Here is a 15,042-nt window from a genome sequence, read left to right as displayed (position 1 = left end):
CAAACACAAAAACAACACCGACAGAACTCAACACACGCAGTCACCACAGCAGCCATGGGCGGCGCTATCTTGGAGAACCTGCGCAACAATTTATGATTCCATTGATACATTGTGAGGTGTAACAGCACGGTCCAGCTTGTCCATCGTCACTTGGAATGGAGCAAAACGTTGGATACCCTGGGAAACAAATGAGGCCAAATGTTAGCCAAATGTTATTTTTTAATTTGTACAATGAACTGATTTATGTCTACAGTACTAACTACATCATGAGTATACATGAAATAAATTACGTTTATTTATTAATCACTTAAATCATGATATAGTTATTCATGAAAATCCTATTTTGGGGGAATGTTTTCTGAAAATGTTTAGACAAAATGTAGAAAACAAAATATTAAGTGACCCATAAAAATTAAAAACAAATTTGGCAACCAGTAAGTCAGTTCCCCCCAAACTGCTCAAATAAACTAAATGAATATATGAACTTGAGAATAAGCTTCTGATTGTTGATCATGAATAACAATGACACAGTAGTGTATTGTACTTAACCCATACTGCATTATGAAAATGGGTAGAATAGAAGCCTTATAGACATTACATTAAGTCCACGTCTTGCCATTTCCTCTTATAATAAAGACTTATATAAAAGGCTGCTGGTCAATAGAACCTAATATTGGCACCTTGGCCATTTCGATCCTGGGCTCCCCCGGAGCTACTGTCTTGAGCAAGACTCTGAACCCCTAACTGCTCCTGATGAGCTGGTTGGTGCCTTGCATGGTTTCCTCTGACGGGGGTATGAATGTGTGTGTGAATGGGTGACTATAATGCACAATCATGTTAAATCGCCTTTGATAAAGGCACTACATAAATGCACTACATAAATGCATCATTTACCATTTAGACCATCTGTATAAGTATGATGTAAAAACAACCGATATACATATTGCATGACACGAAGGCCCTTTGAGTTTTGATTCTGCACTTTTGTATCCTACTGACTCACCTGTTAATGAGCCACCCCCCCCCCCCCCCCCAGTTCTAAATCTAAAACCACGTCATTCTTCTCCATTCCATGACCCCAACATCTTTAGCCCTGTGGATAACATTGACCTAATCTAACCAATTTAGCCTTCATATAGTATGTAGTTTGTATGTTAAACCAAATTGAATGAAATGAATACCTGGTACTCTCCCTCAGATTCACCGTCTATCCCTACTTAAGACTCGAGAGATGATAGACAGAGTTTGTGGAGGTCTTGCGTTGGGCCACTTCCAGGCTGTTCTTTTAGAGGACAGACCAGGCCCGGCGCTACGGTACTAGGCCTGGTACTAGCCAATATAAAAAAATATGTGCCCCCTCACAATTTCATCCTGCAGCCGGGCCTGGGACAGACAGAGAGAAAATAATGTATCAGCTAGTATATTCCTTGAAGCTATGTAGCGTGGCATCCAAGCCATTAAAGGTTATTGAACATTAACAGGCACCACTCATCACATGGCCAACACCATCCCTACAGGAACGCATAGTGGTCGCAGCATCATGCTATGGGAATATCTTTCAGTAGCAGGAACTGTGGGACTAGTCAGGATCAAGTGAAAAATGAATGCTGAGAGATTCATGATGAAAACCTGATCCAGAGTGCTCTGGACCTCAGACTGAGGCAGTGGTTCAACTTCCGACAGGACTTCTTCAATACAAGTCTGAATGTCCTGGAGTGGCCCACCTGGAACCCGGACTCTGGAGAAGGCCCACTCAGAACACAATATCTGCAGAAATACGAAAATAGCTTGTGCACCGAAGCCACCTGATGCAGCTTGAGAAAATCTGAAAAGAAGAATGGGAGAAACTGCCCCCAAATAGTTGCCAAGTTGTAGCATCACAGTCAAGCAGAACTGAGGTTCTAATTGCTGCCAGAGGTGCTGTAATAAATGCAATAAGTAAAGGGTGGGAATATTATGCACATAGTTTTGTATTTTTAACACTTTTGCAAACCTTTCTAAAATACTTTCTTTTACAACATAACCATGAAGCTATACATGTATTGTGGCATCCAAGCCTGATTTACACATCAGCCAAATCCAGCCCGAATCAGATCTGTGTCACATCCAGATTGGAATCTGATTGGATTAAATGGTCACATGGTCATATGAAACCAATCAGATTCCAATCTGGATGTGACACACACAGAATATAAAAAGCTAGATACCTCTTCCGCCGCTGCAGTTCATTGGAGCGACGCGTCAAACTGGATAGGCAGAAGTATGGAAGTGCCAAAAGCACGCTGCCACTCAAAGTGACTACTGGCCAATCGCAGCGCATGTTTTCACTTCAATAGTGACTCCACGCCTGCAGCCATACAGTCTTGTACAAAGTGCCTATCCTCCAAGACGCATGCCCCAGAGCCGAAGGAGGCGTCTACCTTGTTATGTCTATGGTGACACAGATCTGATTCAGGCTGGATTTGGCTGCAGTGTAAATCAGGCCTAAAGGTTATTGAACATTGCAGAAAAAAAGACATCGAGGTTAGGCAATTACCTTCTCCACTGAATCGCTGTGTGGCCCCAAGAGAGATTCTTCAGTTAGACCTGAAGCAGCATGGCCCTTTAGAACAAAACACATAATTGAACATGGTTAAAAAGGATGCTGAGCAAATCCTGTAGCAGTTCACTTCTAGAATGAGGGTAAAGATGTTGTGTGGCATTAAATGTAATATCATTTCATTTTATTTAAAACGTGGAAATGTTAACATCATCTTTGAAGGGTTTAATACAAATAAAGGGGGATCTTTATTATTTTACTAATTAAATGTACAAACCTCTTCACCAGTAGGACACAACACATTGAGTGTCCATTACATTTCCTGGCATTCTCCACTTGAATGACCTCTTCTTTCCACTGATCAATTCCACTTCCACTTCTTTCACACAGGATCAATGAATTGATATACTGTGGTGCATTCATGGTTTGTACACGTGCACAGATAAGGGTTGCTCCAGCCATGGCCATAGCACACTTCTTGATTGTTGCGTTTGGGGTGTCTGAAGATGAGAGTTCATCGAATGTCACTTGACTTGCTTGCTGCAGGAATTTGAGAAAGGTTGGCGCATGATCTCTCCACTCAACCGTTAATTGTCCATTTCAAGTTGTTCAAGTCTTCCCGGCTGGTTTGTCGCAAGATGAACCCAAATCAGCAACTGACTAGTCTTTTTACTTCCTGCTTTACTTCTTTCAGCACTTCAGCAATCATCCTTCTTTTATTTCAGGGATCTTCATTAGAGCAGGTGGGAGTCTGTGGTACTGGCCCCAAAACAGCCTATCAGTTACTTTTTCATATGGCCCAGTGATGTGTCTTATTGATGTAGAATAGATGAACCAGCCTATATCAGTTACTTTTTCATATGGCCTAGTGCTGTGTCTTATTGATGTAGATGTTGCATACTGCACAGTGACCTTAAACACAATTAAATATACCACAATCAAAAGGAGTGCAAGATAATGATGTACAGTAACACACTTTATGTAAGGGGCTTGAAAACAGACGCATTGTGTAATTATTTATTATATTAAAAAAAGAAGAAAACAAATGACAGTGTGGTAACAACAATAGCAGTCTGCATAAATCTTCTGATGTAGGCTACGCAGTGCTAGCCAAACCCTAATAGGTTGGCACACATTGGCACACCTAAGTGTAACACCCATTGATAATGTATTTAGCTGCAAATATGTTACTGGCTTGTATTTGACCATGTATTTAACCATAACAGGAACACAAACGGCTTCCCTTAAAAAGAAAAGATTAATTACAGGGAAAGGTCTTTTAAAGTTGAAGAGGGGTCAGCTCCTTAAGATGAATACATGCTGTGGCGAGGTGCAGGTAGGCTCTGCACCTCGGTGAAACGCACCCTGGACGGGAGAGCGAGGCCATGAGTGACAACGAGGAGGCTGGGACAGGTGATTGAAGGGCGGTACTTCCCCACTTACCTGCTTCATCAGACTGATCACCCCGCACATGTGCCAGCCAGAAGAGGAAGGACAATAAAAGCCACCTACTCGCTCTCCCACAGTTAGTGCTGGGATGAATACAATGGGCATGCGGGTGGTAAGTGAATGCCACTATGAAATCCCACATTTCTATATGTTAACTCTGTGCCCCAGAAATTAACGGATTAAAATATTCAGAGTGCCTCTCGCTGGCTCCATTAACGGCCAGTATCTTATTTTGAAGGCCAGAAGTCCATAGCGTTAACACTTCCGGTCTGACGTCATCACGTCATGACGTCATGACGCTCGTCGTCCACGTGGTGTTGTGTAATGGCGGAACGGAGCTTTTCAACATGTGTTTTATTAGCGAGCATCTATTGCCATCCTCCCACTTGAAAGTGTTGTTTGGAGATAATGGACATTAAAGATGAGATCCCCCGTCTGCCTCAATGTTATGGGATTACTATTTTGTGCTCGTGGATCCGTGATGATCATAAATCAGCGAGGGAGATCGGCTCGGGACCATCCACCATTGTATCCGGTAGGATAACCGCCGTTACAGTAATATATTACTTTTCGCGAGTATACTCGGGATTGGCACTCTGGGTACTCGAGTACTTTTCACGAGTATTCTCGGGAATGGCACTAAATCGGTTGTTAAATAGTGAACACCATCGTGACATGCTTTCTGTTTTCGTCCTAGGCCATATGGGGGAAATGGCTACTTTGATATTAAATTAAATGAATCCATATCTCTTCAGTTTAACCTGTCTTAGACAGTCCGTTCTTTTTCAATCCACACCAAATCTCTTTGCCAAAAATAGATGATCTACAACAAGCTCACAGCAACACATTGTGAGCTTGTAGATCAGCTATTTTGGGTGAATGTTCCCTCCAGAATGAGAGTACTGGGGTTCACATGGTTAAACATCAAGTATAAAGTTGTCATAATGGAAACAGATATTCTTCAAGACATGTTGTATTTTAGGGGAAAATATTTACATATTTCAGTAAATGTAATTCTGGGATGCTGTAGATTAAAACATTATTTACAGGGGTGACCTAAGCCAAAATTTATATAAGAACCTCTTGGCCTGGGGGAGAGCATTTATCCTTCTAAGATGTTATAAATCTATATGCCTGGTCTGCAGTACAAAAGGACATACCCTACCTTATATAGTTTACCCAAGACAGTTTATTCTAATTACGTATGCAGTATGGGAGTCTATTATTCGACATCCTTCTGTTCCCATTGAACACTAAATCTCTACACAAATCTACAAGCTCTTCATGCGTTGTTAAAGTGTTTTGAAGTTGTACATTTGCTATTTTTACTGCTTATCCCAGTGGTTAATTTTGAAGTGTTTCTTTTCCATAGAACCTGAAACCGCTGATCCAGGTCCTGTGGAGGACAAGAAGTATAAAGTCTTTGAATCACAGCTAGTGACCCTTTTCCAAACCTGTGTGGTGTGTTGGTGCACCCCCAATGTATGGGATGATAACTTGGGGATCGGGTGGTTTTGAGGAGACACCTGGCAAAGTCAGAGTAAATGGAGCAGCGGTCTACATCACACAGTGCTGCAATTCTTGTGGCCATGTGAAAGAGTGGACGAGCCAGCCGAAGATTGGGAAGATTGCAGCTGGGAATTTGCTGCTCTCTGCTGCCATTCTTGTCACAGGAAGCATGCCTGCCAAAGCCCTATGAATGCTCAACATTATGGGAGTGATGACCATCCATCACAACACATTCTTTAGGCACCAGAAAGCACACCTTGCGTCTGCCATTGTCAATCTCTGGAGGGATGAGCAAAGTCACATCATCGCGTCCCTTAAAGAGATGGCTAGAGCACTGGTGTTGTCAGGAGATGGAAGGAGGACAGCCCTGGTCACTGTGCAAAGTCTGGAACGGTCAATGTTATTGAGCAGAGAATCAACCCAATTATTGATGTCCACATTGTACAGATACGTAATTATGTTATTTTCAAGTTGTAAATTGCTCAGCGACCTGTGATGACTGATCCATCTGGTCTCTCCTTTAGATTCAGTTCATAAGTCAATATGTCGTGTTTTGTTTTGTTTGTTCTCTCCTAGAGTAAGGAGTAGGGATGGAGCTTGAAACACCAGCCTGTTACATACTCGATAGCAAATGTATTGGTTGAGTACCCGGTATCAATAAGCTCTGGGCTTATCAAGCTTGTTATCAATCATAATAGCATCCCATGACATCATGTCTAAACAATCAAGAGGCACTCAAGTATTGCACATGAATAAATGAATGCATGAATGATGATAGGCAAAATATGTTTTACTTGTGTTAATTGTCATCTTCATAGATGGTTGTCTGCCACAAACTCACAGTCACAACAACTTCCCACAGAATATTAGAAAACGCTCAATATTGGGCAGGATAAAAGCCCGGCTCAATAAGCAGGGTTGATAAGGTCATCTTTATCAATAAAAATGAACGAGCTCCATCCCTAGAAATGAGGTCAAGAACTCATCATGGTGTGAAGTGGTGGGACTGCAGAGGATCAAGGAGTTCCTGGACGTGTCGGGACCCTCATCACTGACACAAACCGTCAGGTTGCAAAGTGGGTCGGGGAGAAGTGGCAAGGAGTCCACCATGGTTTTGACATAATATGGCATATTGCAAAAGGTTTGATGTAATGGGCATTTGCAGTGCTTGTGTTAAAGGGGAGAACCACCCGTTTTTAACATTGAACTGTCATTAATATACCTTTGAGTTTGTATTGAAAGTACACAGTGATCAGGGACGTGCTGGCCATTGGGGACAACTTCCGAACGGCCGGTTCATTCCCGGCCGGTCCAGGCCGGCCATTAGGAAAAAAATAAACTGTTTGCACAAAAGTAAAAATTAAACTGTTTGCACAAAAGTAGTGAAAACAGCCGATCTACAAGCACACAACGCCTCGCACCCGTTGTGTGCTTGTAGATCGGCTGTTTTCACTAGTTTAAATCATTTTTAAAATGATAAATACAAAACAAACGGTTTTGGACAAACAAGGTTTCCACCCGACAACGACGAAATATAACTCATGTAATTGACCCACTGGCTTGTCACTTGTCATGATCTGAAATGGCAAATCTTTGAGTAGCAGCAGCAGCGCTATAGAGAGAGATCTCTCTCTATAGCGCGTAATGAGGGCTCACCAACTCTTTTTCCCGGGCTGAATCAGGGGCCCAGCACGTCCCTCACAGTGATGACATCACACCGCTGTACTTTGCAATACAAACCCCCCAATCAATCCTCTATTTCTAGGCAACACAGAAGGGGGGACTTTTTTTTCTCGTATTATTTCCACATTGAAAATGGTGGTTTAATAGTGAATCAACACAAAAAAAAAGAAAAAAACTGTAGGCTACCACTCACCATCTAAAAAAAATTGTAGAAGAATCTTTGGATTTTAGACTAATGAAAATCACATGTACTTTGTGTCGGAAAGAAGATGGAGGCGCTCGCCATGAGGAGAGAAAGCATAGATGTTGGGCTAGCATAGATTGATGACAAAATCCATCATCAATCACCTGTACTGGTCTGTTGGATCAAATCCATCATCAACCATCATACTGGTCTGTTGGATCAAATCCATCATCAACCATCATACTGGTCTGTTAGATCAAATATAAATATCCATCATCAACCATCTGTACTGGTCTGCTGGATCAAGCACAGAAGAAGATAGATACCTTTATTATCCCAAGGGGGGACATCAGTCGCCTGGAGGCAGCACAGCAGTTTAAGGTTATATACAAAGTTACAGAGAATTATGAAAAGAAAAAATATTGTACAGTGTACAGTAAAAGAGCAAGGTACACAAAAAAGAGAATAAATGCATAAAGTGTCAAAACAGTCAACGCTCATAATTGTAATAGCCATACTTAAAAAAGCAAAAAGCAATACTTAAAGCAATAGCGCGGGAAGGGGGGGCTATGGGGGCTGGCGCCCACCCTGGTAGCAGCCCAGCCCCCCCTGGGCCGGGGGGGGGGGGGGATTTTTTTTTTTTTTTTTTTTTTAATTATTATTAATATTATAATTTTTATACAGCATAGGCCTATATAAATATAAAACAATGTATTTAACTTTTGGAAATAAAATAGAAGTCGAAAAAGGTGTTATGATCACAATCACATGGGTGGTCACCTGCTCCCGGAACAAGGAAGGCGCGACGCATAATGCCGGTAAACACAGGCTGCACGCAGGCAAGGTTAATGAATCACAAGACAAGACAGTGACGGATAGGATAGCAGCATCAGCATCTCACAACCTTTGTTTTAACAATTAACATGGAGAATAACCAGCAGCAGAAACGCAGAAAAACCATAGCAGATTTCTTTTCACCGGCTCAAAAGAAAACTAAACCAAACAACACAACCGATAACATAATTGACGTGGAGGAGGAGGAGGATGAAAACAACAACATATCAACAGCTAGCAACAACGACACAACGGAAAATGAACCTGAGCCACAGCCAGAAAGTTCAGCAGAGCTAGAGGCATCTATTGGGCATAAACAACCACTAACTAGGCCTACTACTTCGGACTGTATGGAGGCAGATGAGCCCTTTCAGCCACGTATGAAGTTTCCTGGGAGGAAGTGTGGAAAGGAGACATTTGAGCGATCATTTCAACAAAGCTGGTTTGAGAAATGGCCGTGGCTCCATTATGTTAAAGAAACCGATTCGGTGCTTTGCTTTATTTGTACTACAGCTGTGAAAAAAACGTTTATTGCGTGATGACACTGACAGTACATTCGCCAAAGGAGGCTTTACAAACTGGAAAAGGGCCACAGAAAAGTTCCATCATCACGAGTTGTCAGATTTGCATTCGGATTCTAGCCGTGCAATAGCTTTGCTCAAACAAACCCCAATCAATGCATTGATTTCGAATGCTGCAGCCAGAGATCAACAGACTGCCAGGGCAGTGTTGCAACTTTTATTCAGATCCATTAAATACCTGGGGCGTATGGGGATGCCACTCCGAGGACACGAACACCGCGATGGTGCACTGTGGCAGCTTATGATAGAGAGAACACATGATTTACCTAAAGAAAGAGCATGGCTTTTACGTAGAGATAATTGGATGTCAGACACGATACAAAATGAGGTGATTAAAATGTTTGCACATGCAATACAACGTGATATTGCAACGGAAGCTGAGAAGTGTCATTTCTTTGGACTTACAGCGGATGGAACGACAGACATCAGCACAAGTGAGCAATTCTCATGTTGTTTACAGTTTGTGGATTCAACGTTAACAGCACACAACATGTTTCTCGGATTCTACAATGCTCGTGACTCAACAGCAGAAACACTGTTTTTATGCATCAAAGACATCTTTCTACGTTTCAATTTGCCTCTTGAACGTTTACAAGGATACTGTTTTGACGGGGGAAGCTAACATGTCTGGGCGATTCAATGGTGTCCAGGCAAAACTGAAAATAGCGTGCCCAGGATCCTTATATGTTCATTGCAATAATCATGCGTTGGACCTGGCTCTGCAGGAGGTCTCGAGGGAAGTGACACTGGTCGCTGACTCATTAAACTTCGTTCAAGCTGTTTCTGTTATTATCCGAGAATCATCCAAACGCAAAACCCTGTTTCAATCCCTTTTTGGAACAGAAGAGGTGGTGTGTAATATTTTGGGACTATGTCCCATTCGGTGGTGCATTCGGGCCAATGCCATCTCACGAGTTATCACTGCCTATCCAGTACTTCTCGAGACTCTAAAAACATTTGAGCAAGATAAGTCAATGAGGGGTGAGACTTGCGCTAAAGTGGCTGGACTGTACAAACAAGCAAAGAAAGCAAAAACATATTTCGGATTGGTGATCAGTGAAGCTCTTTTCGAGCCATCTGAGGCAGTGGCCAGAAGCCTCCAGTGCCCAAAGATCACTGCTGGTGCAGCCCTGGAATGCATTAAGGTCCTTAAGCAAAAGATGCAAAGACTGAGGGAAGATGCTTCAGTAAATGATCTCATGACCAAAGTCGAGACCTTCGCCCAGAGCAACACGCTTAAGATGCCCACACCAACCAGGGCAATCATAACCCCTTCCCGTTTTCATGACACCTCTGAACCTGAAGCTGTGTCTACGTCGCCAGAGGATGGATTAGGACCATGGAGACGTCAGTTTTATGAAGCCCTGGACCTGATCAATGCCGAGGTATTAATGTTAATTGTAAATATGTTTTACAGTAATATATATATTGTAAATATACAATACAAGACTAATAATGTACATAATTATACGCAGTACACCATATACTGTAAGCAATATGGCTTGTTTACATAGGGGGTATTAATATATTAATATTATATATGAATATATTAATTGAATACCCTCTATGTAAACAAGCCATATTGCTTTCTTGGGTTTAAAGCCTATATTAGTAGACCTTGTATCTGAACTGTACTGTACTGTATTGTGCTGTGCTTTTCCTATGCGAACTGCTAATAAAGTATTCAATCAAACAATCAATCAGGTGGAGCGACGATTCGACCAAGAGGGGATGACACTCGCTGCCCAGAGAGAAGAAATCCTCATTGCTGCAGCCAAACAAACCTTTTCAGGACTGGATCAAGTTGAAGTTCAAATCCCAAAAGAGATTGATCGAGTACGCCTGGAGCGACAGCTCTACATGATGGGCGAACTGACCGTGGGGAAAAAAATTGAATCTACCCTGGACCTTGCCGGATTTATAGCTGCACTTAAACCACAGACGAGGACACTGTTTAAAGAGAATGAGATGCTTGTGGAACTTTGTTTGTGCCTTCCTGTGTCAGCTGCCTCATCAGAAAGATCATTCTCCAGTCTACGACGACTTAAAACCTGGCTTAGAAGCACCATGAGCCAGGAGAGGCTCACACATCTAGCTGTGATGCATGCGCACCAGGAGAGGCTGGACACGTTGGACATACCGAGCTTGTTTCATTAGAAACACACCGGAACGCAAGGCTATGTTTGGTGCCATTTGGTAAAGGTAAGAGAACTTTATTTTATGCTGTGCTGTTTCATCTTTGTATCATTTATTTGTTTGTCCAGTTAGTACATCAGACCGACAGCATCTTTCCTTTCCCCCTATCTCTCTCCTACACTGATGCTGCCTGGGACAGTCGGAGTGTCTCTCTCTCCCATTCTCTTTCTCTCTCTCCCCCTCCCTCTCTCTGTTACTGTCTGAGCTGCCTACATGCACTGGCTGTTATGTCACAAAAGAAAAAAAAGAAAAGCCTGTATACTTTAGATTTCTCTTGATTGGTTAACGTCACACTAGGCTGTTAAAAATTGCTGTATACATTTCGAGCCTTGTTTCCAGTATATTTGTTTGTTTCAGTAAAGTTCTATTGTAAAAATAGACCAGTGGATTGTGTGGATGTAGATCAAGTACAGACTCAGTTTGTTTTCTGATCGGCTACTTTCTCTAGTATACCGCTGTGCAGTTCAGTCTGTAGTGGCTGGCCTGTAATAAAAAAATAATTATTGTTGTTAAGCTTAAGTGTGCAGTTGTTGTTTTTTTCAGGCTATTGTGCGCTTTGCGCTGTTGATTATTATTCTGCATGGCTGGGGGGTTTATATTTTGTGTATATGTGTGTGTGTGTGTGTGTGTGTGTGTGTGTGTGTGTGTGTGTGTGTGTGTGTGTGTGTGTGTTGCCTGTCTGTGGGGGGAAATCACCGACCGAAACCGTAATAAAAGTCCCCCAAAACCGCTATAGAAATCACCCAAATCCGCCAAAGAACCGCAAAACTTGGAAATGTTAACATCATCTTTGAAGGGTTTAATACAAATAAAGGGGGATCTTTACTATTTTACTAATTAAATGTACAAACCTCTTCACCAGTAGGACACAACACATTGAGTGTCCATTCCATTTCCTGGCATTCTCCACTTGAATGACCTCTTCTTTCCACTGCTCAATTCCACTTCCACTTCTTTCACACAGGATCAATGTATTGATATACTGTGGTGCATTCATGGTTTGTACACGTGCACGGATAAGGGTTGCTCCAGCCATGGCCATAGCACACTTCTTGATTGTTGCGTTTGGGGTGTCTGAAGATGAGAGTTCATCGAATGTCACTTGACTTGCTTGCTGCAGGAATTTGAGAAAGGTTGGCGCGTGATCTCTCCACTCAGCCGTTGTCCATTTCAAGTTTTTCAAGTCTTCCCGGCTGGTTTATCGCAAAATGAACCCAAATCTGCAACCGACCGGTCTTTTTACTTCCTCCTTTACTTCTTTCAGCACTTCAGCAATCATCCTTCTTTTATTTCAGGGATCTTCATTAGAGCAGGTGGTACTGGCCCCGAAAACAGCCTATCAACTACTTTTTCATATGGCCAAGTGATGTGTCTTATTGATGTAGATGAACCAGCCTATATCAGTTACTTTTTCATACGGCCCAGTGATGTGTCTTATTGATGTAGATGTTGCATACTTCACAGTGACCTTAAACACAATTAAATATACCACAATCAAAAGGAGTGCAAGATAATGGTGTACAGTAACACACTTTATGTAAGGGGCTTGAAAACAGACGCATTGTGTAATTATTTATTATATAAAAAAAGAAGAAAAAAACTACTGTGTGGTAACAACAATAGCAGTCTGCATACATCTTCTGATGTAGGCTACGCAGTGCTAGCTATTAATAATGAGTTGGTGTTAGGGCACACATTGGCACACCTAAGTGTAACACCCATTGATGATGTATTTAGCTCCAAATATGTTACTGGCTTGTATTTGACCATGTATTTAAAGGTATATTCAGTGACTGTATTTCATTCAAATGCAAATATAATTGGTACATTTTCCATTCATTCTCCTCACTAGAATGTGTGCTGACCATATAAGGACTTCCACCATTGCGAGCATAGCTATATTTGGTTTTCAGAGGTGGCCAGCCAGTCCTCGACCAATCAGGGTAGAGTATGTATGGCCGTAGTTATGTTATGATGTTTAGTTATGATGGTCAAAATACAAGTTTTGAGAACCACAGTCGCTCTGAATTAAGAACGTCTGCTAAATTCCTTGTAAACTACTGAACTCAAACACACAGTCTCGTAGTAAATCAGTATCATACATATCCTGAAGCTGGAGACGTAGGCCTACTGATATTCAGTGATTGGGTCTAATGATCAACATTATAATGGTGTAAAAATCTATAAAAAACTAAACATTTCCACGCTATAAGGCCAGTAAGGGACAAGATGACCCCCGGCCACTTTCATTATCATTGAATACACCTTTAACCATAACAGGAACACAAACGGCTTCCCTTAAAAAAAGATTAATTACAGGGAAAGGTCTTTTAAAATTGAAGAGGGGTCAGCTCCTTTGAGCTTACACACATCATTAAGATGAATACATGCTGTGGCGATTCACAGGGACACCGCCCCGCAGGTAGGCCCTGCACCTCGGTGAAACGCACCCTGGACGGGAGAGCGAGGCCAGGAGTGACAACGAGGAGGCTGGGACAGGAGATTGAAGGGCGGTACTTCCCCACTTACCTGCTTCATCAGACTGATCACCCTGCACATGTGCCAGCCAGAAGAGGAACGACAATAAAAGCCACCTACTCGCTCTCCCACAGTTAGTGCTGGGATGAATACAATGGCAGGCCCGGATTTATATGACATGAGGCCCCTGGGCAAGGGGAAATAAAGAGGCCCTTGTAGATAGGTTATCTCTAGCCAACGTCCGTTACGTCCCCCAAATATGGACACTGGCTTAAAGTGGATAAAGCTGCATCAGTGCCTTAAAGGACAACTTTGTTTTTTTTACAAGGGTTCATATTTTAGTTTATAATTAGTTAAGCTACAAGTCGAGTGCTAAATTGTTAAGCAGGCCCGGATTTATATGACATGAGGCCCCTGGGCAAGGGGAAATAAAGAGGCCCTTGTAGATAGGTTATCTCTAGCCAACGTCCGTTACGTCCCCCAAATATGGACACTGGCTTAAAGTGGATAAAGCTGCATCAGTGCCTTAAAGGACAACTTTGTTTTTTTTACAAGGGTTCATATTTTAGTTTATAATTAGTTAAGCTACAAGTCGAGTGCTAAATTGTTTCAATTTACTGCTTCAATCGTCTTTGGCGTTTTTACCGAACACCCGGAGGCCATTTGGGGCATGCGAGCAGGCTGCTAATACTGTATTTTTATAGACTATAACCCAGCGAAATCTGTATTGTCATTCACTCTTGCACGCAGTTAGTCCCTCTACAAACCTACACAGTGCTTGTAGCTTCCTGGAATGTGGGAGGTGGCAAATGCCCTGGCCATGCATGCATGCATGTCCCCACTCCACTCTTCCCCAGCACCAGTGTGACCGAGTGAGATTCAGTTGTGTTGTGTGTTGATAGCGTTCACTTCACTCAAACAAACTACAGACAAGACTACCATCATCAAGGAATATGGGAGTTTGAACATGGCGGTCGTCCTTATTAGTTTGAGCCATAGTTTCCACCGCTGATCTAGCGACTGTACTAAAAAAACTAGGACAAGAAACCGCAGCCAAAGGGACCTGATGGACAACTTTCTTTGGAGTGCGAGTCTAACTAAATTATTATAATAAATGTAATCTACATATAGGACTGTCGTGTTGTGTTTATGACATGTTATGCTACTATGCTGGCACAACTTTATTTTCCCCATTATAGGCTAATGCAAATACTGTTTTCCTCCCTCCTCAGTCAATATCGACTTGTCGCCTACCGTGTGCATGGGTTCTTCACTGAGATACTCTAGGTAAACACAACAGAAGGGCTCTTCCAAGCTGTTAGGAATAAATCCGTCTCCAGATGGCATTTATGTTGGCTTCAAATAAGTCGAAGAGGCATTTGAAATGATACTATGATAGGCTATTATTTGTCTCATAATATGTGTCAATATTTAAAAAAAAAAAAGTTTTCTTTTCCACATCTTTGAGTGTAAATTATTACATTATACATCTGAACATGTATCAATAATGTTTCATGATTGGGCCTACTGTAAAAATGTTACCCATAATTTCCAGATATACACATACTCCCTGTGTTGCAAAATCGTAC

The sequence above is a fragment of the Nannobrachium achirus genome, assembly GCF_963921795.1.
Source record: "Nannobrachium achirus genome assembly, chromosome: 14".
Classification (NCBI taxonomy): Eukaryota; Metazoa; Chordata; class Actinopteri; order Myctophiformes; family Myctophidae; genus Nannobrachium; species Nannobrachium achirus.
The sequence above is the reverse complement of the archived record's forward strand: the minus strand, read 5'-3'. Positions refer to the sequence as shown.